The 25,954-nt window shown below is 35.9% G+C and overlaps 1 protein-coding gene across 12 annotated transcripts in view; it reads left to right on the top strand.

Annotated features, from left to right (window-relative positions):
* LOC115623908 (myocyte-specific enhancer factor 2) overlaps positions 1-25,954 on the top strand; it is a 64,643-nt gene that overhangs the window by 4,611 nt on the left and 34,078 nt on the right. For 10 of the 12 annotated variants that reach the window (XM_030518566.1, XM_030518552.1, XM_030518545.1 and 7 more), the window contains exons 2-3: positions 14,373-14,432; positions 20,663-20,850. The gene's annotated coding sequence lies outside the window, so the exon portion shown is untranslated. Of the gene's footprint in view, positions 1-14,372; positions 14,433-18,234; positions 18,560-20,440; positions 20,581-20,662; positions 20,851-25,954 lie in introns of those variants that run through there. The other 2 variants (XM_030518475.1, XM_030518483.1) reach the window with 2 other exon arrangements.

Below are 25,954 nucleotides of genomic sequence, written 5' to 3'. Positions count from 1 at the left end.
CTTAATTATATGGTGCAGAAGGGGCTGAAAAATATTCCACGTCGCCCTGTTTGCCGTGTCAATATCAAAAGCAAACAAAAACACAAAATTTATTAAGTAATATTAATTAAATTTGCGTATTACCAGCTGATTTTTTTCCCTTTGGTATATTCAGCTGGCAGCTACCTCTCTTGGCCAAAACTAACAAATAGGCAAACAAACAAACAAACGTACGAATGAGCGAGCGGAGATATTTGCAGAGCTGGGCCAAAGTTTGGGGGACTACAGCTGGGGGCGTATATTGATACTCAAATGGTCAAAGTAATAATTACAGTATTTCTCCTCATGCGCAAAAATTGTTTAAATTTAATTCAAATTTTTTTATATTCGTTGTAAGAAAGATAAACTGGCGATTTGCGCAGAGTTTGAGTACTTTGGAGCAATGCGTTATTTGCTTAGCCACTATATTCATCACTTTATATTATTTAGTACAAATAAATAGCAAAGAAAAGGTTCAAAAATGGGTCTAAACACTTATTGCACCTTCGACGAAACAGAAGCTCGTCTTCGATCCATAGCCCAAGCCATGGACCAATTACTATTTTTGTTCAAGCTAACTGCTCTGGTCAAATTCGTAGGCAGCTCAAAAAGACTCCAATAACAATTGTTAATAGATATACTTATTATTTTGTTCTATCATTTTTAATGCGTTGAAGCATTTTGTGTTTTTTTATTGCAACTATAATTTGGTACATTTTTAGGTAAGGTAAAAATAATAATAACAAAAAATTTAAAAAAAAATCAAGTTATGAAAGTGTACCTATTATTTTGACCATCTGTGTATATTCCTTTTTGAATTTTTGCTCATGCGTCACAGACCGACCGCGCAGAAAACGACTTGAGAAATTCAATAACAAAAAGCAAAATGTGATAATCAACAAAAACAACAATTGGATAGAAAAACTCACCACGTCGCTCACGTTGGGGAGCACTAAAAGAGCGACGAGCCTGACTAAGCACACAGACACAACAATCAGAATTGAGATAGGAGCAAAACTCAGCTGTATAGATATACGCGGCATTGAGATGCGGATATGTTTAAATCCAACCGCCTGCCACCTCGTCCCACCTACCACGTTGGTGCTCTCACAGAGAGCGACCGCCGCTGCTAGCCACTTGTTGATGCTTAAAGCTTAGAGAATGTTAGCACGCAGGGGCACATAATTCACCACAGTAATGGCATCGATTGTGGTGGCTTACCTGCCCCACTCTGTCAATGTGTGTGTGTGAGTACTTGTGTTTGCTTGGCAGTCAACAACAAGAACTCAATGCCTCACGACTGGTGTGTTGTTGTCCTTTATGCCCTTCCTTTATGGACAGTTTCGCAGCGCCATACAAAAATGAGTGCAGAACAACCCACCAAAAAGGTTTTACGTATTTTCTGTATGTGTGTGTGTAAATTTGTGTATGAGTGTGTGCATGGAACTTATCAAGGTCGTCGCTTGGCGTCGCTTTTTGCTGCTGTAAGCGGGTTTTTCTACTTACAAAGCCAGCCCCCCATACCGCCCTTGTCGAACCAGTGCCCGCTAGCCCGTTGGGCCTAGCTCGCCACCATCCTTTGCGAAAAATTCTTCAGCTTTTATGTTATTGGGTTTCTTTCATTTTTTGCTTCGTATTCGCATGCCTTTGGTGTTGTTTTTATTTTTGCTATGTTGCTTGTTTGAAGTGTCGTCGTCATTGTTGTTGTTTCCCCCCTTTATTGTTGTTGCCGTTTCTTTGCTTGGGCTATTTAATTTACTTCGTTTACCTTGGCACCCGTTCGTTTTCATTGGTTGGACGCTTTTCTGCGCTGTTAGCCTTGCGTACACTTTGGTAAAAAAATATTGCTCGAAAATATCCAAATACTTTAAGATAATTACGTACCAACAAGAATTTTGTTGGAGCCCCACAATCAAGAAAATAGTTAATAAATATGTAATTTTGTCTTGATTTTGCAATTTTTGGGTCGTTTTGGAGTTATAAGATTATGTCTTCATTTTAAAAAATCCTGAATTAATCCTTTTTCTGTTTTGAATAGCAACATAAATTTGTGAACAAAATATTAATCAATTAGTGTTCCAACCAATTTCCGCAAGCAATTCCTGCTAATTCCAATTACTCAATAAGTGCTACCAATATATTATCACCTGGAATTACCACCCAGGACTTCAATTTAAGGCTGCCTCAAATTTAAGAAACCATGGCGTATTTTATGCTTATATTCTCGCCTATTGATTAAAAGGCTTTTCCCCATTGTGATTTATAGGGAAGCGTTAAAAATATAAATGCGCCCGAATACATCCTTAATATTTTACTTATGACTTTAAAATTGAAACATATTTGGTCCCCATTCCATATGTACGTTCCGTAATCTCAGCTTAAACCTGGCCACTTGTAAAAAAATGAATCAAGAAGGGACCTGTAGAATTAAAAAGCAACAAGACTATGCTTTAAGTTCAATTATGTGCTGGCCCCCTTGATGAAAAGGAAACCTGTGCAGCAACAAGAATTCCACTTGTTGTATCTGTTGGATACCTGTTTTCTGCCACACTAATTTTGGCTGCTGCCAAGTACCAGTAGCAAGATTTCATGATTGTCTCTCTTGTTTAGCTGACAGGAGACACACAACGATACAGTTCAGCCCTACACCCACCAAGGCACTCACACGAACACGCACACAGACAGATAGTCGACTAAAAGGAATTCGGTTCACTGTACCCATTTGTTTGTTTGGCCGACGCTTGTGCATGTGTACATAAGTAGTATGGCTGTTATTTATTTTACTTTTTTTTTTTTGCAGCGCCACCGCAACTTTTATTATTATTATCATAAATTTTTTTTGCCACCGCTGGCCGCGACCTACGAGCGCGCAAACGCGCTTCAAGTTGTGGCTATTTATAGCCGTTTCTAATGAGCGGTTGCTATTTTTAAGCGCATCGACGCAACGGCTTGTCGTCTGGTCAGTTTTGCGGACCGCTTTCATTTGTATGTGTGAGTGTGCGTGTGTGAAGAGCAGCGGAAACATTTCAAAATCGTGGCCAAATCATTTGCGATCTTCAAGCAAATCTTCATTTAGTTGGTTTTTTTTTTTTTTAATTTGCACGATCATTGGGTTTGCCATTGCAGTTTCGTTTTGGACTCTTTTACGGCGATAATTGTAGTTGCTGGCTGGATTTCATTAAACGGGTTTTTCAGTGGCAAGTGTGCGTTGTTTGCAGCCCTATTCAGTTTTGATTTACTATCTAGATTGAAGTAGATAAATATATACCAGGGCAATATGTATTCATACGATTCTAGGGCGTAAGAATTTATTGAATGATGGTTAATATTTTATCAATACATTTCGCTAAAATGTTTTTTTTTTGCAACCAATAGAATACAATTGAAACCATAGATGTTCAATATATGCCCAGATTTATGTTCAGTCTAAAAAAATATATTTATTTTATCATATAAACAATATAGTTACCATATTCAGCAGGTATGAAAAATTAATAACTATTACTTTTTAGATTGAAAAATGTGTGCAGGGCGTATACGTAATATAAATGTCGGTACATTTGCTTCATAACGGCACCTTTTCTGAAATTCTATACATAGATGGAACAAAACTAAGTCTGGTGGCCACATATTTTTTGGCAGAGGGCCAACACTTCTGGGTAACCATATTCGTGTTAAGCTCATTTGTTCCACCGTATTTGGAATTGACAGACACAAGTGTTGTGTCTGAGCTGTGAAAGTTTTAAATATGTAGTTCATTAAGCCTCTTATGAGTGTGTAAGCGTGTTTTCGTGTGTCTGCCTTTCAATTTAGCACTCCGTCAATGTGCCATTTTTGACAGACCTATTCCCGATCATTAAAATTAAACAAATTGAAGTATTCATTAGCAGTTTAATACCTTGGGCAGGAAATCTCTGACGTCCATAAAATGCATAAAAATTAAATTAAACACACGCGCACACACACCATAACAGACATAAATACATATGGGAAATGCCACCTTGACCAACTGGTGCACCTTCAAATAGACTGTTTTGTCCAAATTTAGAATTTAAGTACATATGTGCGTTTCGAACGAAAAGGGATACAATAATAGATACACAAACACCTTAATTTATGTAGACACAATAACAACAATGAACGTATTGGTAATCAATCTAACTAAATGCAATAAAAAACCATTTGTATATCCGAGAAATTACAGGTTATTATTGAAACGTAATGTTGGCCTTAAAGAGGAAATGAAGTTGACAAAATTGTTCAAATGAGTGGTGCGTGGGAGTGTGCACACATGGGAGCGTAACTGTCCTATAAAGACACACATACACACATAAATGAATTTCTCTATACCCAATACTAACCTCAAATCCTAGCATTACTCATTAGCAATGTGGTCGCCAGTTTTTAATGCCATTAATGAACCAACTTTTGTGTTTTGTAGTGGGTGCTTTCCTTTGTTTCACTTTGTTTTTATTCAGCAAAACTCTCTTGTGTTTCCAAGGTTTATTTTGTTGCTATTTTTAATTACTTAAGATTTGTTTGAAGTTCTTTTGTATGACAAAGTTCTCAACCTATAAAAGTTACCCAGTTACACCAATTAAATTGAAAAACGATGACCAACTAATTGTAATAAGAAAAAGAACACAATTAACAACAGTCAACGCTTTGTTTAAATCACATTATAGAATATATCTTTAATAGACTTTAATTTTGAAGCTATTTTTTGTTTCTTCTATTAGTCATAGACATGAGTGAATATGCCAAATATTTTATAGTGTACTATGGTCGATCCTTTTCAATATTGAAATTAAAGCATACCACAATTTTTCTTTTAAATAAAGTTGTAAAATGCAAAAAGCAAAGATATTTTTCATAAATATATTTGTGCGCTCCTGGCCGGGTTTTAAATTCAAGTAATTTTGTTTAGTCGAATACAATTTTTAAAGCACATAGAAAATTAGTTAGAGATTAGGCATTAGATTGATAAGGAATTACATATGTTGCGAAAAATTTTATATACCATTTCAAAAATATCACTGTGGCGAATAAATAATTAAAACATGACAATAGACTATTTACTGTGGGTAATTACCTATCTCTACCTCTTGCATCCTCATTGGCGGACACTTTTTCTAAAACATTCGATCGGTGTATAAAGTATTTAAGTATCCCCTTAAGCGGACACTTAAAATTGGCCGACCGTGAGTGTCCGGCCATGAGAGTTTTCACTGTATATGTTGACAAAAATAAATTATTATAACATTAGGACAATAGAACAGTATACTTTGTACATGTATGTATGTACCTGAGTATGTATAAACAAATCCGTAAAAAGCAAATCATAATTGCTCATAAAGGAACACTTCATTTTGAAGCGAACACGACTCATACTCGCACATACTCATACAAGTAGTAGACAATATATAAAAATGCAATATTGAATAAATAAAATAATAAAATAAATATTTGCAAATTCTGAGTGAATAAACAACATCAAAATACGAATTTATAATTACAACAACAAAACCATCGTCGCACTGATGTTCTTGTTGTTTCTTTTTTTTGCTGGAGCCGCTGCTGTTGCTATCCACTTGCCTTGACCAAAGCTTAAATTTCGGAATTGGCGTGTTAATTGTCTACAGCACCACCGATGTCTCGCCGAAATTGAAAGCTACATATGTACGTCCGATGTGTGCGCCAAAAATCAAATGGAGAGCAGCCACAAAAAACCCAAGTTAGTGCTAAGCGTCGTGTGGTTCTAAGATTTGTAGACAGGGAAGGCAACCACTTGGCACGCAGACTTAATGACTACTTGATTTAATTGCTTTCATTCAGTTAACTATAATGAATGAGTGGGTAATGATTTTAACTTCAGTCAAGAGAGGATGCGAAAACGTCTGTGTGTGTGGGCTGGGTTTAACCAAAATGTGCTGGACATATATTTTTTAGGCTACCCGAAAATTGTGCTATCATGTATTAAGTTTAATATGTTTATATAGCTTATTTGTAATTCACTTTACCTACAATTACCATCATTTCGAAACTTTTCTTCTCTGAGAGCACTTTATTTTTATATTTTTGAATTTAAACTGTTTATACTTTCGTATAAACTAACTTTATCAACTATTGAAACATTTCTTGAGTTAAGTATTTTAAAGGTTCAATTATAGGCCCACTGATCTTAAATAAATATATAGTAAAAAAGGAAATGTTTCCGTTTTAGAGATGTGTCTGAATTACTCAAATTTTTTTTTTATACCAAAGCTAAAGGGACGAAGGGCTTGTGTTAATTTTTGTAACAGCTAAAATAAAGCATATCCACCCTATAAAATATATATGTTTATTCATATTATATCAGCATACCGCAAGAAATGTATCTATTCTTCCATATTCCTGGCCATCTGTCTGGGAAGACTCAATCTTTAATATTTTTTTTGTTATAGTTTGCCCGTCTATAGTATCTTTTCATATTATTTACTCTCCTTCGCTATTTGGCATCGCTATTCTAATATTGATTGCAATATTTACCGCATCCTTGAAATCCATTGCCTTTTTTGTACGGTTAGATAAAATCAATAACTACTTTATAGCTTTAATAAATTTATCTAGGCAATTGGCACATGCCTCATTATACAGTCATTGATAGCTATTGATGACGCATCGAAGCCAATTGTTTTATCTTACGCAGCATCAGAAACCATTAGAACCACTGGGCAACAATATTATCGTACGTATAATTTATTGCTTTAACAGTCAGTCAGTCAGTCGAGAGACAGAGCTTGTCAGATTTGAATGCAACCGGTGATTAAGGTGTCAGCTGTAAAAAAACAAAACATAAAACGGCGAAAACGTAGCCAAAGCGTGTGAGCAACCGTAAAACTAATCGTGAATAAAAATGAGCGCTTAAACTCTTTTCACAACATATTTTTCAGACCAAACTAATGAGAATAAACTAATGACATGAAAAATTATAAAAATGTTTCGGTCTGGAGCACCTTAGGGCAACAACAGAAAACAAATAACTTTTGAAAAGATAGAGCACACGAAAATGTAAAAAAAAAAATAATAAAAAAAGTTAAGATTGATAAAGCAGCTAAACAAATAAATCAATAATGATATTATTGGAGACGACAGGTCCCGAAAGTGTTTATACATAAATATGCACATACATACAGACGTACTTATGATTTGTTGTTGGCTGTTATTTTGCTGCTTTTATGTATTCTCGTATTGTGGATATGCGCTGTTGTTTTGGTAAACAATAATCATAGCATTTGAAAAGGCGCAAAAAGTTTGTGGCAACCGGTTCTCAAGAGATTTCACGCGTGCTGGCAAGCTCTGCTCTCCCTTACCTTTTGCCGCATCACCGTCGTCGTCGTCGTCGTCGTCATCGTCGTCATGGTAAACCAAATAAAGCGCCGTCAATTAAAGTTTAATGAGATGTCTAACAAACATTTGCGGCTAATGCCGAGCAATAAGCAAATTGCCGCGCTGCTGCGTTCTCTGCCACGTTTGATTAATATTGGTGCGCACGCATCCGTTGTGCGTCTGCAAATTCGACACGTGTATGATTACAGATTTATGTACAATACATATTTACATATGTTTCTGTTTACACACACATACATACATAATAACTGCGAGCGCAGTGACGGTGTCATAAACTAACGTCGCGCATGCTCTTTGCTATTTAACAGCGATCGTGTGATTAACTGTTAACAAATCGTGCACACGCTGATGTCATACACTTGTGGACCCGCACTCGGTCTTTCCATCTCTCCCTCTCTCTTTCGCTCAATATCGTTGACTCTGCTCAACGTTTGCCGTTATCGCGTAATTGCGCTTATGTGATTGTATTGGTGATGTCATTATCCAGCGCCGTCGCTGAATGGGTTGCATGATACAAAAACAACAGCACCACCAGCCACAGTACATGGGCGTAGCCAGGATATCATTTAGGGGAGGAAAGAATTCAAAGATGTGAAATATATGTAATAATAAGCATATTATTCTTTTTTCTACCTTAAACACTATTAATTGAGCTAGTCTTTATTTTATTTGCTAATTAACCTTAACCTAGCGTTACAAAAACACAATAATTTTATTGAGTACAAAAACTAATAGCTGAAATAATGGCAAACATGCCCTTTTATCCACTTACAAAAAAGTGCCCTTATACTCAGTATATTTCTAAGAAATTATCTCTATTACTAAAATAGATAAATTGGTTAATACCTAAATAATCTAAACTAAGGACAATCTTAAAAAAATGTTTTGAGGGCTTAATCTAAGTCTGTGACGCGTGCCTCATTATTCAAATTTGGCGCCTCATAGAAAGAATAGAAATAGAATTGGAAATAACGAATAGAGCATTTGATTGAATAGAGGATTGATTTCTTAAAATCAATTTGACATTTCAAATGATGAAAATTATGGTAAGCATTAATCGAAACAGTGCTAGAATAAATGTAATACTATATTAAAAGAAAATATATTTAATGATCCCAGTTCTGGCGAACATTTGCTCGTCGTTGTCATGACCCTTTGCTACGCCTATGTAGCAGTACAGCAAAAATGTTTGAATAAAATAACAACAACAAAAGTACACGTTGCTCTCTCGTGCTCAGCACTTTTCGTTTTATTCTAATTGGATTCCGGCCCGCATATTATTCAGAGAGCGCTGCTGCGGCTGCTTTTTGCAGTTCACCTCACAATTTGTTGACTTTTGCCGTTTGTTTATCTCATTTATTCGTTTATTCGCTTTGTGCAGTTTTTCCACTATCAATAAATACTAATTTACAGCATTTGAATTTGCACGTGACTTTAGTTAAGTTCGGCTTATTTTTTGCTGCATGCCTACGCACTGCTCTTTCGTGTGTTTGCGTGTTGGCATTTTTGGAATTGCTGTGTTTGTGACACACACACACACACACACACACACACACACACACACACACATACATACATACATATGCAGTTGTAAATCTGTATGTGTGGCCATTCAATGTTGTAGTGCTGTGGTTAACTTTAATTGTATTTTCCCATTACGTATACGACACGTGTTTTGCATTGCAAAGTTGCATCCTGTTTATTTTTAAATCTAAGAAATGAAGTATTGAGTTTATTATATGAATCCGTATGTCATAGAACCCTTAAGCTGATTAACCCATTGTGCAATACAAGTCAAGAAAAATGGTCGCAGCACAACAAATTGCATTTAGTTGCATTGTCGTGCTTTGTACTAATTTACATTGTGGGTGTGAGTGTATTCTCTGGACGCAATGACATAATATCTACAAATGTAAGTACGTACATATATACATACATACATATCTGAAATAGATTAGATTAGCACTTTATTAGTTAGTACAATTGCAGTTAGAATAAGAACAGAAGTTAGTTGAAAAATAACAATTAAAAAACAGAATAATAATAGTCAATGATTCTGACCAGCTCTTCTAAATTTTTAAGATGCATATTAGAATAAAAATATTGGACATATATTTTTAAAAGTATAAAAGCTGCAATTAACATGCATATTTCATACATAAACGCATATGTTTTAATAACTTACATTTGATATGTATCGGTGGAGTGGGGGGAGTGCATTAAAAAAAATTCAAAATCTTACTTTCTATATTATTTGTAGGGTCAGCCACGTCTCCTAATAATGTAATAATGTACAAATGATAGTATTTCAAGCCATTATTTTAATACAATGAAATAAAATTTTTTAATAATTTTGTAATCTCATGCCTAAGTAACTTTTAATTTCTGTTTTCTTGATTGAAATTAATAATTAATTACATATTTTTTACGTGCAGCAAAAGAATTATAGAAAGAAATTATTTAACTTAAGTGTGCGGCATACGGTATCACGCTTAGCATTATCAATATCCATAACTATCTATAACATCTAATGCGAAATATGCGTAATATTGCAGTTTACAGAGTGGCACCAAGCCCGATGGGCGTCATTGGTGCTGTCAAGGACAGTGCAACACAAAAATGCCGACAGCTGACGTGCACCGCACATCGCATTGAACTTGAACGAGGGTTGCACGCGGGCGACCTTGGTTTGGGGTGGATTTGGTGTTGTTTCCAGAGGGTGTTGTACACAATGCGTTTGCATTGCATTTGCATTGACATTGAAATGTTGTGTATATGCGTTCTGAGCGCATCAACCTACTCATTTACTCACTTAGTCACTCACACTCAATGCGATGCGCTCTTGAGTTGCGCTCAAATTTCAGGGGCGCCTTGGCGATATGCAGCAAAAAATTGCAAACGTTTCTATTTTGGTCATTGTGTGTGGCCATTTTTAAAATGGCTTAAATTAATTAAAAGTGAGATTAGTGCATAAAGTTGGATATAGCCACTGACGTCACTGAAACGCACACGCAATGCAAGAAGGGTTCTCCTACACGGCGTATGAGTAACGCAAATTGTATTAATAATTCTCACAAATTCAAAACAACACGAAATTGCTTTTAGAATGCCTCATAACATACCAAACACACACATACTTACACAGTTACAACCTTTCAACTTTCAACTTTTACATCGTCCTGAAACTTGTCTAACTTCAATGCAGAACTCTCGTTGAAATTGCGGACTCTATAAACGGCAGTGTCAGGGTCCAAAAAAGAAGAAAGAAGTAAAACCCGATTCAAAGCTGGCTACTCAAAGTAGTTACAAAAATAGCTGGCTATGAAAAAGAATTCAAAGGCCAAGGCGAATAATGTTTGAAAATTGGCAAACTTTTGTCGCATATTTTGTGATGTTATTAGTTTTGGAGTTTTTCATCAGCCGTAAATTAATAAATGTGTTATGTGTTCTGGTATGTGTTTTCTGCTTGATCTAATACTACATACTATAACGGCAATAGTCCACATTCCTTTGCCACTTCCTGTGACTTTGCAAAACCACCACATCATCATGACATTTGAGCTAATTGAATATGCAAAGAGCGTTGTGGCATTTAAAAGCCTTGGCTTGTTTATCAATTTCTGGCGCATTGCTAGTGCAATGGGAAAATGCCAATGCGCTTAAAAGTCAACACTTTTGAACTTGGAGCATAGGCGGGGATAACATGCCACAAGTCGTAGCCACTTGTCGTAGTCTCATGGTGTGTTATTTCAAGGACATCCGCTTCATGGGCCCGCTAACGCTTTTCAGTTGCCACACAGCCATAGCCACAGCCATTGAAGCAATTCAACAGTGGACGACAATGCACCGTCTCCAGCAAAAGTTGTCTGCTACGTTCGTTGGGTTTGCCTAAGGAAAGCGAAACCCAACGTGCCAAAGTGCCAACGTGCCGCCGAACGAAGTCACGAGTCAATCGAAGGTTGAAAACTTGTCTTTAAAGCGCATAAAACATGTATTTATGTACTATACATGCACTGTTACAAAAAGACAACATAGAAATTCTTGCTCTAACTTTTATTAATCAACAAATTCAAAAATATTTCAGATAACAATATGATTCTTACTCATTTAAATCAATCCGGAAGTGTTTATAATAAAAGGCTGTGGCGTACGCCTCATGAAGTTTTAAAACATTTGCATGTTTCTAGTTTCGCCAGACTACATTTTTTCATGACTAGCATATTAAATTTCCGCATTGAGGTTGTTCTTAATAGAGATTGATGCACATAGCTCAAGTTACTTCTACTTGTTGGTAATTCTTTTCGAATTTCAAATTTCCATAAATTTCTCCATGTATTCATGTATTCATTCAACCTTACAAACAAATTAACTAAACTATAAGCAAATATAACTGATTAATTATGGGTACTTCTGATTTCTCCATTCCTTTTTCATTCAAGTTGTGTGTCCAATTGTTATTTGTTTTCATCGATTTTCTTGCGTATACACGCAAATTCGTTTTTAATAAAGTGATTATATAACTACAGAACTATTTGATTGTTAACATAAATTAATTGAAACAAATATAGCTCTGATATTTTAGCTCGATGTCTATTTGTTGTGTGTTAGATTTCCTAAGACTTCCATATTAGAGTTAGTTATTTTGTAAAGAATATAATCAACTAAACGGTTATTTAAATGCACTAATGAACTGATTACTATTAATATCTGCCTCTCACTTATCTAGTAATTGCATTCAATAGTTATTTTTATTAATTTAATTATAAAATTGCTGAAATGTCTTATGAATTTGCGTTTAACGAACGTTAATCGATTTACCCTTTTTTGTATTAAGCACTTTTTTTCTGTGTGCCCTTTGTTTGCATTTCCAGTCAGATATTCGATTCTTTTTTCTTTGCTTTCCTATTCCCATTCAGTGCTGCAACGGAAATGTGTCGGAGTCCTCAGTCACTTGTATATATACTCGAATGTGTTGGCAATGAGACATGTTGCAAGTGGCATAAGTTGATTGACGCTCTGCCGCGACGCACGCATGCTGCATTTTGATGCAACGTACACGTCCCCCATGTTTGCCTTAATGGCAAACAAATTGGTTTCTAGATAAACGTAAACGCTTCAACTATCATAATAAAATAAGTAAGTAGTTGGTTTTTGCATGGATACAGGAGCATTGTTTTGGTGTTAGTGTTGGGCCAATAAAATAAATTGCATTTTTGATTTTTGTTATTTTCTATCAATTTGCTGGCATTGCTTGCTCCACACAAATGTGCAATGCAAATATATGTGAGGCGAACATTTTACCACTTGGCCCATCAATATTTTGCGTGCCTAGCACTTGGTAGCACTTCGTTGCGTTCCACTTCTGGGAATAAATATGGAAATTTATACACCGCGCTAATAGCATGTTACTCGTACCTTACAAAATCATCAGCGCGCACATACTGTGAGTAGCAATGATAGAAAGAAAAAATAAGAACCAAAAAAATGGCGTAACGTGCCTGTAATTCCCAGAAGTTACTCAAACTAGTGCGGATAAACGTACGTACTGGTTCTGTTTAAAAGTGATTCTATGCCTTAACTACTCGTGGTTGGGATAGGCCACTAAAGTTTTGAAATCAAAAATATTGCCAGAAATTAAAAAATGCTTTGTTCATTAACATTATTATTGCTATTATTATGCAATTTTTAAACTTTTTTATATTTCGACTTCTTGCGTGATAATCCCTCTAAAAAAGAACGGCGCATCTGTCAATTTAAATGTTAATTATTAAAGGATTGAGAAATATTTTAATTTTTCAACCCAGATAAATGTGTTTAAATGTTCTTCATCGGTAAATATTAGTAGTGTCAAGAGTCCTTTGGCACATCAGCTATTTGTTCCTCTTTTATGACTTAAGTGCGCTGTAGAAATTGTATAAGTTGGTTACCAATTTCTTCATCAGCAAAGCAATAATGATGGAATAGCCATGATCATGGTACAAACCATTAACCTTAATCATAGATTTCTCAATTCCTATATGCGGGTGTCATTCCTTTTTCGAGCCATTCTTCCCTTTTTTTGTGGGAAAATAAACTAGTTTGCAAAACTACTGGCGAGGTAACTAGTTCTGTCAGAGGCATTTGCAAAATGTTTGAGACTGCAGAGATTTTGTTTCTCATTGGCGGACCGAAAAATTAGGTTATCGCCGTATGCTTGATGATGTGTATGAGTCTGATTGTGTGTGTGCCGTCAAATTGACAGTCAATGTGAGTTATTGGCTTATAATGCGCGTTCCTTGAGCGTGCCGAGAATTTCAACGAATTTCATACGCTTATCTATGCATGTATATGCAAATGGCAGCATATCATCAATAACAAGAACCGCATCAGCACTACTAGTTAGTCAATAGTAAGTCAATGCATTATCGCAAACATGATAGGTTGTGCAAATCAATCACATTTGCATAAGTTACAAAATTAGGTATACTTGTGTGTCTTAAGAATTTGAACACCCTTTTTTTCAAGGCGATTTCTAGTGACTATGCAAATGTATTCGCCTTATTTAAGATGAAATGCTCTTAATGTTTGTTGGTTCGTCTTTAGACTTACAGACGGTCTTGGACTTGCAGCACAGCCTGATTTTCGTAGCATGTTTCTTTTTACTTGATTTGTTTATTATGCCGACAAATATGAGCTGATAAGATCATTTCAACTTGAAAGCTCAGAAGTAAAATCTTTATCCCCAAAATTTTCCAGGTTTTTCGAATTAAAAGGTGAGGAAAAGGAATCGTTATGCTTGTATTTTTTTTGTAGTTCTTGACATTTTTTCATACTCGTTCATCGATCTAAATTTAGGTATAATATCAAGTTAATATGGTTGAAAAGTGTTGTCAGCTACAGCAATTATCTGCCGGAAAAACTAATTCTAGATGTTTATTTCTTATTACTTTACTTACAATTAATTTTAAAATTTCGTTTCATTTTAGCTAAACAGTTGAAACCCACTCTAAGCACCAAAGGAACACAGTTAAATGGCACTTTAAAAGGTATGTTCAAAACTACATATTTATCAAGTGATTTGTAATGAAGTTAAAAAACTATGCATCGACTACGACCACTTTTAAATGCAAAGTGTCGCTGCTTATGAGAATGAGCGCCGAGACCACAATGTTATGAATTGTGGCAGTTAATGGTGGCAATTTATGTAAAAGGTAGTATCTGTCCGGCCATTTTGTTGTTGTCGCAACTTCCGGTTCAATAGGGCGCAAGAGAATACATTTATTCATTTAACGCTTCATTAATTCATCACTTTCAATAACATTTTACGCTTACATACATTTTGAGCAGCGGCAGGAGTGTATACATATATATGTGCGTGTGTGTGTGTGTGTCTGCTTAGATACGTGACGCAGGTAGTAACAGCCACGACTAAACCGCCAGCACGCGGTTCGCTGGGCACAGTAAATGCGAGGCTTGAATTTCGCTTTGCAGCTCGTCAAACCCTGCGCTTTAATTAAGCGTGTACACTAAATACTGGGCTAGTGTGTGCGAGTGTGTGTGGGTTAAATATTGTAAAATTCATTGAGTTGCTCATTAATTTATTAACTTTCCGTTCGCATATCGCCCTCCCTCCGCCACATCGAAATAAAATTTTATGTAACATACTTTGAGGCGCATTTGGTTGTAAAGCTAGTTCTGGGAATGCTTTGCCCAATTAGGCAGCATCGTCGCTGCCTCGCAAGCCACCATAACTTGTGCAGATTCGCTCTACCTGTGTATCCAGTCGCACGTGAATGTTGCACGTGCCACACGCAAAAGGCAACAGGCAATAAGTTGCACGCACGCACGCCAGTTGGCTTGCATAAAGACACAAGCCTGCCTAAAGGCTTGCCATTGTTTCGTAATGTCCCGAATATCCATGACAATGGCAAGCCTGCAATTGATGGATATACGAGTATGTGCGTGAATGCGTACTCGGAAATAGAGATATGCGCATCATTTATATAACTGTCAAATCTATTTTACGCCAGCTTTTCACGCAAGGATTTTAGATAATAAGCAGATGCATGTGCCTCCTCATACGCAAAACACTTATACACAAGATTTGGCCACACCTAATGTTGTTGTTGCTGTTGTTATTATTGCCACCGCCTCTGCTGTTGCTGATGCCGCTGTTTGCGTTTAAAAATAACTCCTTGTTGAATTTCCATGGAAATCATGCATGCTGAATGTAAGAATATTGATGTTTTTTCTCAGTGCTAATTTTAAAATTATAGCTGCATGTGTGCGCGCCACAGCTCGTGGCAATCAAAGAGCAGCAATCGGGATGGGCCGGGCCGGTCCGGATCGACTAGGACAGAAACGAAAGCCCAACTTGAGTCCGCAAGTCCTTATGCAAGTCTTGCCGAATTGTAGGCCCAACACTAAATAATATGTATTTCTCTTGTTTTTGCGGGTGTTATTGTCTGTTATAAAAATAGGTGAAATTTTATTTAAAAATGTGCGCGCACTTCGCACTTACATTTTCAATGCAACAACAACAACAACAACAACAACAGCAGCACCACACACATACAAACAGCATCATCTGAATGCTCAGGCAAAAGCAGAATTTCCTTTCATTTAGTTGAAGGAGATCGGCAGTCAAAGCAACACGCAGCAGAACCAGCTGGCCAAACGACTCGACCAAAGGCGGAAAGACAGAAAGCGAGCTGGCAGGCAGGCGGGCGGGCGGACGGGCGGACGGTCAGAAAGGCGGGCACAACGACCAAAATACTAAATACAAAATACATACTTATACAATAACAAAAACAAAGAGAACCAAAAATAATACGAAAAATTGCTTTAATTTAAAAATATTTCAATGTGTTTGTTGGTTGCTCTTGTGTATGCCCAACTGTGCGCGCCATTCGATTTATTTTGAGCGATCCGATCGGCTAGCATTAACGGCATTATTAGCGCATTGGCCGAGCAATCAAACGCGTCGTTGTTGTCGTTGTCGTCGTCGTCGTCGTCGTCGCCTGAATTAAGGAAGAAAGGAAGCGGCTCACTCCTGAACTGCTCGCATACCGGTTGAATCGAACTTAAAGCTATAGTTGATACAGTAATTGTTGTTGTTGCTGTTGTTTTGAATAAACATACATAGTACTATAAACTAGTGCCAAAATGTAAATCTCAATTACTGATATAAACAATTATAATGTAATTTTCAAAATGTGTCTAGACAAAATATAGTGTTGGACTGATATATTATTAGTGGTTAAAATTAACGAACTAATAGGAGACCATTTAAGTCAATTATGTTTAGCTAGTGCTGTGCCATTTCGTTCAGAACCAGTTCATTTGAACAAAGTCCTTAAGTTGAACCACTAAAAAGCTAGTTTTGTTCGCTTGCTCTTAAATTTGGAAGACTGCCTACATAAATAATACATAATATTCTCTCTCCAAACATAGATGAAGCCATTAAATTCTTATTTGTTTTATTTTTCAACAAAATTGTATATAACTATTTTCTCCACCTTCCTGACAAAGAAAATAAAATGATTTTGAAAAGACTACTATTAATTAATAATTAGTTTAACATTTTTAGTAATCAGGTTTATCTTCTTAAATTAATCAACCGCTAGCGCAGTTTAGCTGCTGAACTAACAATCATTAGTTCAGCAACTTGATGCGAGAATGCAATTACAATTTGTCCTTGTTTGCCGCTGCAAAAATCTGTTTTTTTTAACAAAATTTAAATTTAATTTATTGGGTGGGGTCTCAAGCCGTACTCCTTCAGTAAGGCTGTAATGTAACTTGTTATGGTTCTGTCTCACAAGCACTTAGAGCAAATCCTCTCCAATACAAACAACAAATCCAACAAAATTACAAATGCGCCATTAAATTGTCTTTAGAATGTTGGTAACTTAAAAGCTCATTAAAGCAAACAAGCTGGCTAGCAGGGGTTGTGACTTGCCGAATTTTTCACTTTTATTGTAAATTTGAATGCGTTTGTTTACAATCGTCGAACATTTTAGCTGTTCGGCACCATTTTTAAGAAAGGTACTTGCTGTGGTATACGGACAGACTCAAATGTTTGTATGTGTGTGCATAGGTAGGGTGTAGTATGAGTTGGTATGGGGTATGGTTTGGTGTGGTTGGTTATTTATTTTAGGTTACCTCTAAAATTAAAATGGCTCAAAACACAAACCAGCACACGTACTACAACACACATCGACACAAAACAGCAACAGAAACAGAAACAACAAGCACAAGAACAAGAACAACAAATAGGAACGCGTCGTAGAGAAACAAAAACGTTTTTTATAGAACATTTATTTATAATTATACATTCTCGTTGTATATGCGATTTTCTGCGCCAGTAAAGTGAAGTGTAGGAAATATCGTACATACATATTTTCATTTCAATCTTCAATTCTTCGTTCGCCTGCGTGTGATTTCAATTTTCGAATATCCGATGGATAGCTCGCGCGTGTTTGCTGCACTGAAGAGTGCAACGCCTGGTGGCAAGCAATGTCCAGTCAATATTTTTTTAAATACATAATTCAATAATCAGCATACACAATCGAAAGTGAATGCCTATTAAAAAAAAATTGCAAATTTAATTGCGCGGCATTTTAAATTTACAAATTTATTCATATTAATTGAAATCCCGACGAAGGACGTGAGTTTTTATGTAAATCTATTTTTGCGCTTTTCTGCAAATACGAGCAGCAACGCATACGTGTGTGTGTTGGTCTCTCTGTGTGTGGCTGAGTATGTGCGCGAAAAAATCCGCTAAAATTGTTTGTTTAATTATACGTTTTAAATATTAATTATGATTTAGCAAAATATAAATATAAAAGAAATGGCCAAAACAGCCTGTTAATCATATGGTTTATTGAAAGTGAAATCTTCAGCAAAGCCAAAGCGAAATTCTGTCAAAGCAATAAAATTTCCCAAAATAAATAAAAACATCTGTTTTTTACAAGAAATACAACAAAAGAGAAGAAAATTTGAGGTGAAAAGTGCCAAGCATGTTTCCAACAATTTCATGCAACATGTTCCCAAAAGCAAGTGTTACGCACCAGAGGGCGCTAGTGGAATTGATAATGAACAGCTGTTGTCACGATCCGCGGCAGCTGTTTTCAGCAGCCAGTAGATGGCGCAAGCTGCACCATTTTAAAAGAACGTAAGATATCCAAATTGTTGATGCTCTTTCTTTTCAATCAAAAAGATAAATGGCTTTAATATATGTAATGAAAATAATAAAATAACGGCTTCAATTACGATAAGAAAATCAAGATCCTTTAGGAACAAAGATTTTTAAAAATCGCGTTGCATTGTAAAAAGCTTAATTAATCACAAAATATCTACAAAGTCTTTTTCCAACTTCGTATGGGGGTTTCGTGTCGAACATTTGATAAACATTTTAATAAAATGGATTGTTTCTTTACATTTAAAAGCTGAACATGTGTGATTATATATTGCTTGCAAGTGTTTCTTTAACTAGAGTCTAATAGTTATAGTTAATAGTTTATTTTTGATGGCCCATTTCCGCCTCAGCTTGAACTGATGGTGATGATGTGGGTTCTTTTCCACATATAGCTAGATTAAGCCAGCTGAGAAAAAAATCCTATTCACATAAATTGTATCGAAAATATTTTCCATTTCCTACTCATGTTATACAATTTTCTAGACAACTTAAATAAATTTCAGTTTCACACATAAATTTATTGAAATGTCTATGTATACGAGTATAGTTGTTGTTTAAAAGACTCTTCGCAACTGCAACAAAATGTGGTTCATTTACGCAAATTTTTTGTAGACTTTGGCCGCCTGCCAATAATTACAAAAGTCGCTGCAAAGAGCTAACAAAAATGAGCAACGTCTGCAACGCCATTTTGTAAAATGTACACTTTTAAATGCCGCAAAATGAATTTCGTTCTCGGACTGGCCAGTTGTTGGGTCAGTTGTTGCTTTTGTTGTTGTCTTGGTTGTGTCATGCACATGACTCAATGAGGCGGCAACGAGCAAAGCAACAAAACAACAACAGCAATGTTTTGGAAATATTTACATTGGCAATATACAAGTACATACATACGTATGTATATGTATGTGTGTATATAGTCCTCAAATAATTAACTACACAGCCACTGACATTGAGCCGCTCGTTTTGGTCGCCCTGTTGTCTCCTTGAGGCATAAACAATGCTGACTTTATTTCAATATGAATTTGTTGACACCTAATAGATATACGTACATATATTATTTTTCTATGGTGGGCGTTATGTCGTGTTCGTTGCCAAATTATAAAGCACAAAATCATGTACATATATACAGATATACTCAAGAGTCGGCCAAACGAAGAAGTGTCATAAAAAAGTGAAAAACAAAACATTTCCACTGCTACGCTTGCTGACGAAAATATCAAATGCCATGACAGAGTAGAAAATTATGAAAATTTATTATAGACAACTGGTGAATGTTTATGTGTGTGGTGGAGGCATGTTTGCATACCCTACCTGAAAAACAGCTGAAGGGGTTTGTTGGCTTCTAAAGCCCACTTAGCGGCAGCTCGAGTTGTGACACCCAAAAGAAAGAAAACTGAAATGCTTTGGCTGTCAGGGTAACAGTAGCGCATATAAATACGTGTATATATATATATATATATATATATATATATATATATATATATATATATATATATATATGTATATACATATGTACATATATTCGAACATACTCGGAACTGCGGAAAAGCTGATCAACTCTCTCATAGTCAAGCTTTGTAGGTGGATGCTCTAATGTGGCTGCTGTCTCTGACTCTGCTTCTTCTGCTGCTGTTGGCGTTGAAGCATTTCATTTGCCACCCACACGTCTATGAAGGCGCACTCATACTTGTACACGTATACACAAATACATACACACCCAGTTACACAAACACACAAAAAAATAACAGAGAGGGAGAGAGTGAGAGAGAGGCAACGGTGCGTGGGCGTTGTGCACACAGCGGGCATCACACGCGCGCACAACGCCTTTGTTCGAGTCTCGCAGGAAACTCTGCAACTGCAAATAACGGTTGACTAAATGCCATCGTAGCGGACTTGTTGCATTTGCAGGGCTGTATTTGATGGCCTGTGGACTGGCAACTGTAGGCAGCAACCTAAGCCCTTGGGCTTCCATTGTGCAAGCATTTCTATCGCCTAACTATGTAAAGTGTCCTTTTTATTTGATTGACTTTCAAATTTCAATGGAAACTAATATTTTGCACACTTTTCTGCACTTCCTTTCAGCTTCTTAGTGGAACACAAAAAACTCAGGTGGAAAACGGCAACGTAGCGTTAGCTTCAAGTCAATTCTGTTAATTCTACGAGGTGTACTACGGCTTATATGCCCTTCCAGAGATATACTTGTACTACTATATAGATATTTTTGCCAGTTGCCATTGGAAAATATTAAGTTCAACAGTAGCATTAAACAGGTAAGCAACAAGTTTAACTAGCGCTATTGCTAATCTTAAACTCTTGCGCAAACAACTCAACCATTACCAGCATTCCCCTACAATTAACGTCAAGTATTTGCCAGAGATTTTTTTCGTCCCTGCCCTTTGCTCGTTTACGGTTGGCAGTGCACTGCCATGACAACGGCAGAAAATTGCTGTAGTTAGGAAACCGTGCACTAAGTATTCGCATAATATTACAAGCTTCTAGTATTCTATTATTATTTTAATTGGTTCCATGGGCAGCAAGTATGGGCAGAGAGTTCGTTCGTTTCACTTTAAGCAACATTTAATATTTAATAAAAATTATAAAAAGCGAATTTAATAACTATTTATATTTAATGTTCCCCTTTTCGCCGAAATCGATATCGCTTCATTTTCCGACTTAATTTTCATGCCGATATGTGAGTGAAATTTCCATTGTATGTGATGCATACAGAGATAGAGCAACGTAGATATAAATTCTGTGCATTTTTATTCGCTTTTACATTTCGTTGATTTTTCAAAGTCTGATATTAAAACTGGTGGCTAAAAAATTTATCCTTTCAGGTCCCCACTAATTTTCAGATTGTGCTTTCACAAACGTAAAATCATACCCGTATCTATAGTGGTTCATCGAAACGTTTTTAATATTAAATTATTATAATAATTAAAATATCCTCGATTGGATATCAGAAGCTTAAGCGTATACATATGTAGTTTCATTTCATTTTCATTTAAATGAATTTTTATACCTTACGAACTGGAAATGGATCTTGGCTCCGACATACGAAAAAAGGATCCGAGATCCTCATCGAAATCAAGTATAATGAGTATAATTTAAATCCAAGTACACAGTTGTCTTTAAACATTCAGTGTTTAAGAAATAGGTTTGTGATTTTGTGCTGAAATATGTGCAGAAATATTGTATTTTAGTTGCGTATACGCCATGTCGTTCTAATCACGATAAATAAACATCCATAGGCTACATTCAAATATAAATGAATTAAAATAAAGCGCTAACTGTATTAAACTGTATTAAAATATTTCAATACTAAGAAACAAAATTAACAAAATAAGATCATATAGTTCGAGTTGTTCAAACGTAATTATATATAGTCATTTTCGTTAATAAACTGATTTACATATATGCATGTTTTTATCGTTAAAATCAGTTATATGCTCTGTTGGGACACACAAATATTAATCGATAATTACTGAAAAAGAAACCGATCGCTAGTGTAGATAGCGCCATCAATAGTTATACAGATTGCCGAATTAGACTTGTGTACACTTTACTGAAAGTATGTGCTGATTAAACTTAGGAATGATTGACCACATGTTGTACATAGATTCGCTAAATGTATAAGTATGATGAGACGATAAGCGATGTGTGTCCGTCCATCCATCATTCTCCAAGGTTTTCTTTAGCGAACACAGAACTAAGATCAAATCTCTAATTACCTAAGAATCATTATTTAGAGGGTCATGAAAATTGGTTAAAAATGCTTTTTAATGTGATTAGAAGATATTACAGAAAAGGTAGGGCATATACTATATACTACTACATATAAGCCCATGACACAGTGTAATATATAAATGAGTAGATGTGCAGCAGACGAAGATAATTTGTATTATTTATTTGACTTAACGAATCATTTTTAACATTCACTATATCTCCAGATAATATTTATATTCAGTAAAACCTGCTAAATGCACAAAACTCAATAGCTGGTTTCATTATCCAAAGCCATGTACAGAATCTTCATTAGATTATATTTTAAATGTACAAAATAAGTGATGAAGATGACCCGCACACACACAGATATCTGTAGTTCTAAAAGCTAAATTCCGATTCCACTTTCAAGCAACTTCATTTTGTCATAAAAGTATGCCTTGAAAATGCAACTAATGGAATGAACTCTGAACGAAAGGGGAATTCAAAGCATGCCTCATCTTGTTTAACTAAACTGAAATTTAAATAATTCTACTATGAAATAGTTTAATGGCATGGCTGGGAAAACGGAAGTGCGTCATGTATTGGCAAAAATGCACGTCACTACTGAAGATAATTTGGCTTATATACACATACAATATCAAAAACTGCGTACATAAGTGTGTGCATATACTATTTACATTATATGTACATATGTGTGTGTGTATTATGAAATAATAAAATATTCATGCATGTGCGGCAACTCATTAGAAATTCTAGCACGCGTCTGGCTGCGTTTCTGTGTGTGTGTGTGCTTGTATGTGTATATCTGTGTGTGTGTGTGTGTGTGTCAGCCCCCAGTCATTTTACCTGCTTGCTTAAAGATGTACATACGCACTTATACATACATATACTATACATATATATATATATACATATATATATATTTGATGAGTGTGTATCTTCTTGTACAACGCGCGCCTTGCAACCAAATCTCATAAAATTGTTGAAAAAATTCAAGTCGAAATCCAATGAAGAGAAATTTTGTTGTTTACGCGCAATTATTGCGCGAGATCGCAATAAAAGAAAATTAAAATTGTTGTTTCGTTCGAGTTCGTGTTTGTGTCTTTTTTTCTCTCCTTGTTTCTGGCTCGTTCTTTTCACTTGGTACATGCATATACTATAGATTTATTTTGTCAGTCGTATCGTGTCGTGTCGGCAGCCAGCCCTGTTGCATCTCTGCCTGAATTTAATGGCACTGCCCCGTTCTCGTTCTGGCTGCCATAGTTTTCTTTCTGTTGGCTCTCCTGGCATCTCGGTATTTTCTTCACTACCCCTGCCAGCGAAGCCGCTGTTGACGTTCTGCCATTTCATCTGCAGCGTTAAGTATTTTGGCTGCCGGCCAGAATGTTTGTGTCTTGTTGTCGACGTTTGGCAGCAACAGTTCGCGCCACAATCACAGCCAAAGCAGCAGCCACAGGCAGAGCCAAAGAAGATGGTCCAACCCGTGGCGACGGTTAGTGATTAAGCATGAAAATATCAGATTCATCATAGCGTGGCAAATCGTTAATAAAAACGCAAAAGCCAAAGCAAAATACGAGCAAAGCACTGGCTATCTATTTGTTTTCTTCTCTTTTTATGTTTTTGTTGCACAAAATGGCGACATGTCGCATTTTTTGTTGCATTTTTATTTTGGCAACGTCTGCCTTAGTTTGTATGTAAATTTCAAACTAAAATAATTCCTCCACAGATTGTACAATGTGTCCTTTTGAATTTACAGAGCTTTCTTTTTGGACCAGAGCAATTAACATTTTATAATGAATATTACATTCCTACAAGAGTATTGGTTTGCTTCTTTCTTTCTTCTTGACCGCGCATAAGATACATATATAAGTTCACAGACTGTGTGATCTGTTGCATACCCCCGACGGCTGGTAGAAATTCTTCTTACTAGATCTCATCTTACTTGTTGCTCTGAAGATTTCTGGTTTTGCAATATTTTTATTATCCCGCTGGCATATGCATCCGATTTTAGGGGGAAAAAAAAAAACTACTGTTAGGCATTTTCCACTAAAGGATACCCTTCATCTAGTCAGATTAAAGGAAGTAAGAAAACCAAAAATATAAATTTTTGTAAAAATCGAGCTTTGAAAATTTTTCTGTAAAAAAGGAAAAGTGTTTCTGCTACTTTTTGGAATATCGTTACTGAGAAAGAGATGAATCTTTTCAATCAATACCTAGGTCGATGGATTGATATAATTTTATGATTAGGGCCTTATTAACCCTTCAAAGGTAACAACTTTTGTTGTATTTAGCAACAAACTACAAAGCCAGTTTCCAATAAAGGTTCATTGACTTATTTTAATATTGTTCAGTATAGTATAAATAAAATATAAGTATATATTTCACACGGAAAATATTTTCATATCGACGTTTTATAAATTCTACTATAAGTAAATATAATTCAATTTCAACTGTGCAACAAATAACATTGAAAACTTAACTCCAACGGACAACATTTTATTATTTTCTTTAACAAAATTAGTTCCTTCAATTGATTCCATTACATCTAATGTTAATTGGTATTCAAATATTTGATTCCCTATGCATTGCTAAGACATTTTGAGAAGTTGTTTTGCTGATTAATTACGAACAATTTCTATTTGTTGTATTTTTGGCTAATTCACGTCGACTATTAATGTCATTATTTAGCCATCCGTGTGGGCTTAAGGGGCCAAAATTGGATGAATAAACTGTTTAGTGGTTGCAGAGTTTTTTTTTTTTTTTTGCCTGCAAATTTGAATAAGAATGCAGACTATTTCAATTGGAGACTACACATATGCGAAGTAAACGAGTAGACCTTTCTGGACATGGGGTGTATGGAATAAAAAAAAAACAGAATCAACCAAGAAACTGAAAGTCTCAATATGTATACACACGCAGAAATGTTTATACAAAATGCCAATATACAAGCACATGCATCCTCCTGTCTGCGCCCCGATGTTGTTAAGTGTATTGCTACACTATGTGTGTATATGTGTATGTGTGTGTGTGTGTGTGTGTATTTGTTACAGCGCCTGCAGCTGCGTAATTGGCGACGATAGACAACAGACATTGGGCTGACATGGGCAGCATGTGTCATGCGCTCATTACTCCTGAATTGCTGCCTCAATTGCCTTTGCATAGACGAGATGAGGGCAGGGCAGCAAAATATAGTATATAGGTACTTTGTATGTATATATATATATATGTATGTATATACTACGTACATATGTACATGCCTATATAGATGTAGGTAGTATTGAACCGCTTTCGTAACACATTTTGACAGCACCTGCCATCCTAATTACACCGATACAGACATACGAAAACAATCCATGCTGCCTGCCATTCGCAAACGCAAATTTTTGGGAACATGCATGATCAGACTTATGTATATATATGTACATATATACATACTACCAACATACCTATGAGCATACATATGTGAAGGGCTATAGGAACTATGTTCAAGCATTTATTTGATTTTCGAGACTGTAATTTAATCAGCATCCAATACTTGGCCAAAGATGCGTCTCTGAAACACATACACACACACACACACACATTCACAAATTCTTGCTCACATCGTTGGAGGGGTAATAGCCCCATACATAGATCCCAGACGAGCAC

This window comes from Scaptodrosophila lebanonensis, unplaced genomic scaffold, assembly GCF_003285725.1.
Source record: "Scaptodrosophila lebanonensis strain 11010-0011.00,11010-0021.00 unplaced genomic scaffold, SlebRS2 tig00000001-arrow-pilon, whole genome shotgun sequence".
Classification (NCBI taxonomy): domain Eukaryota; kingdom Metazoa; phylum Arthropoda; class Insecta; order Diptera; family Drosophilidae; genus Scaptodrosophila; species Scaptodrosophila lebanonensis.
Note: the sequence above shows the minus strand (reverse complement) of the source record. Positions and strands in the feature narration are given on the sequence as shown.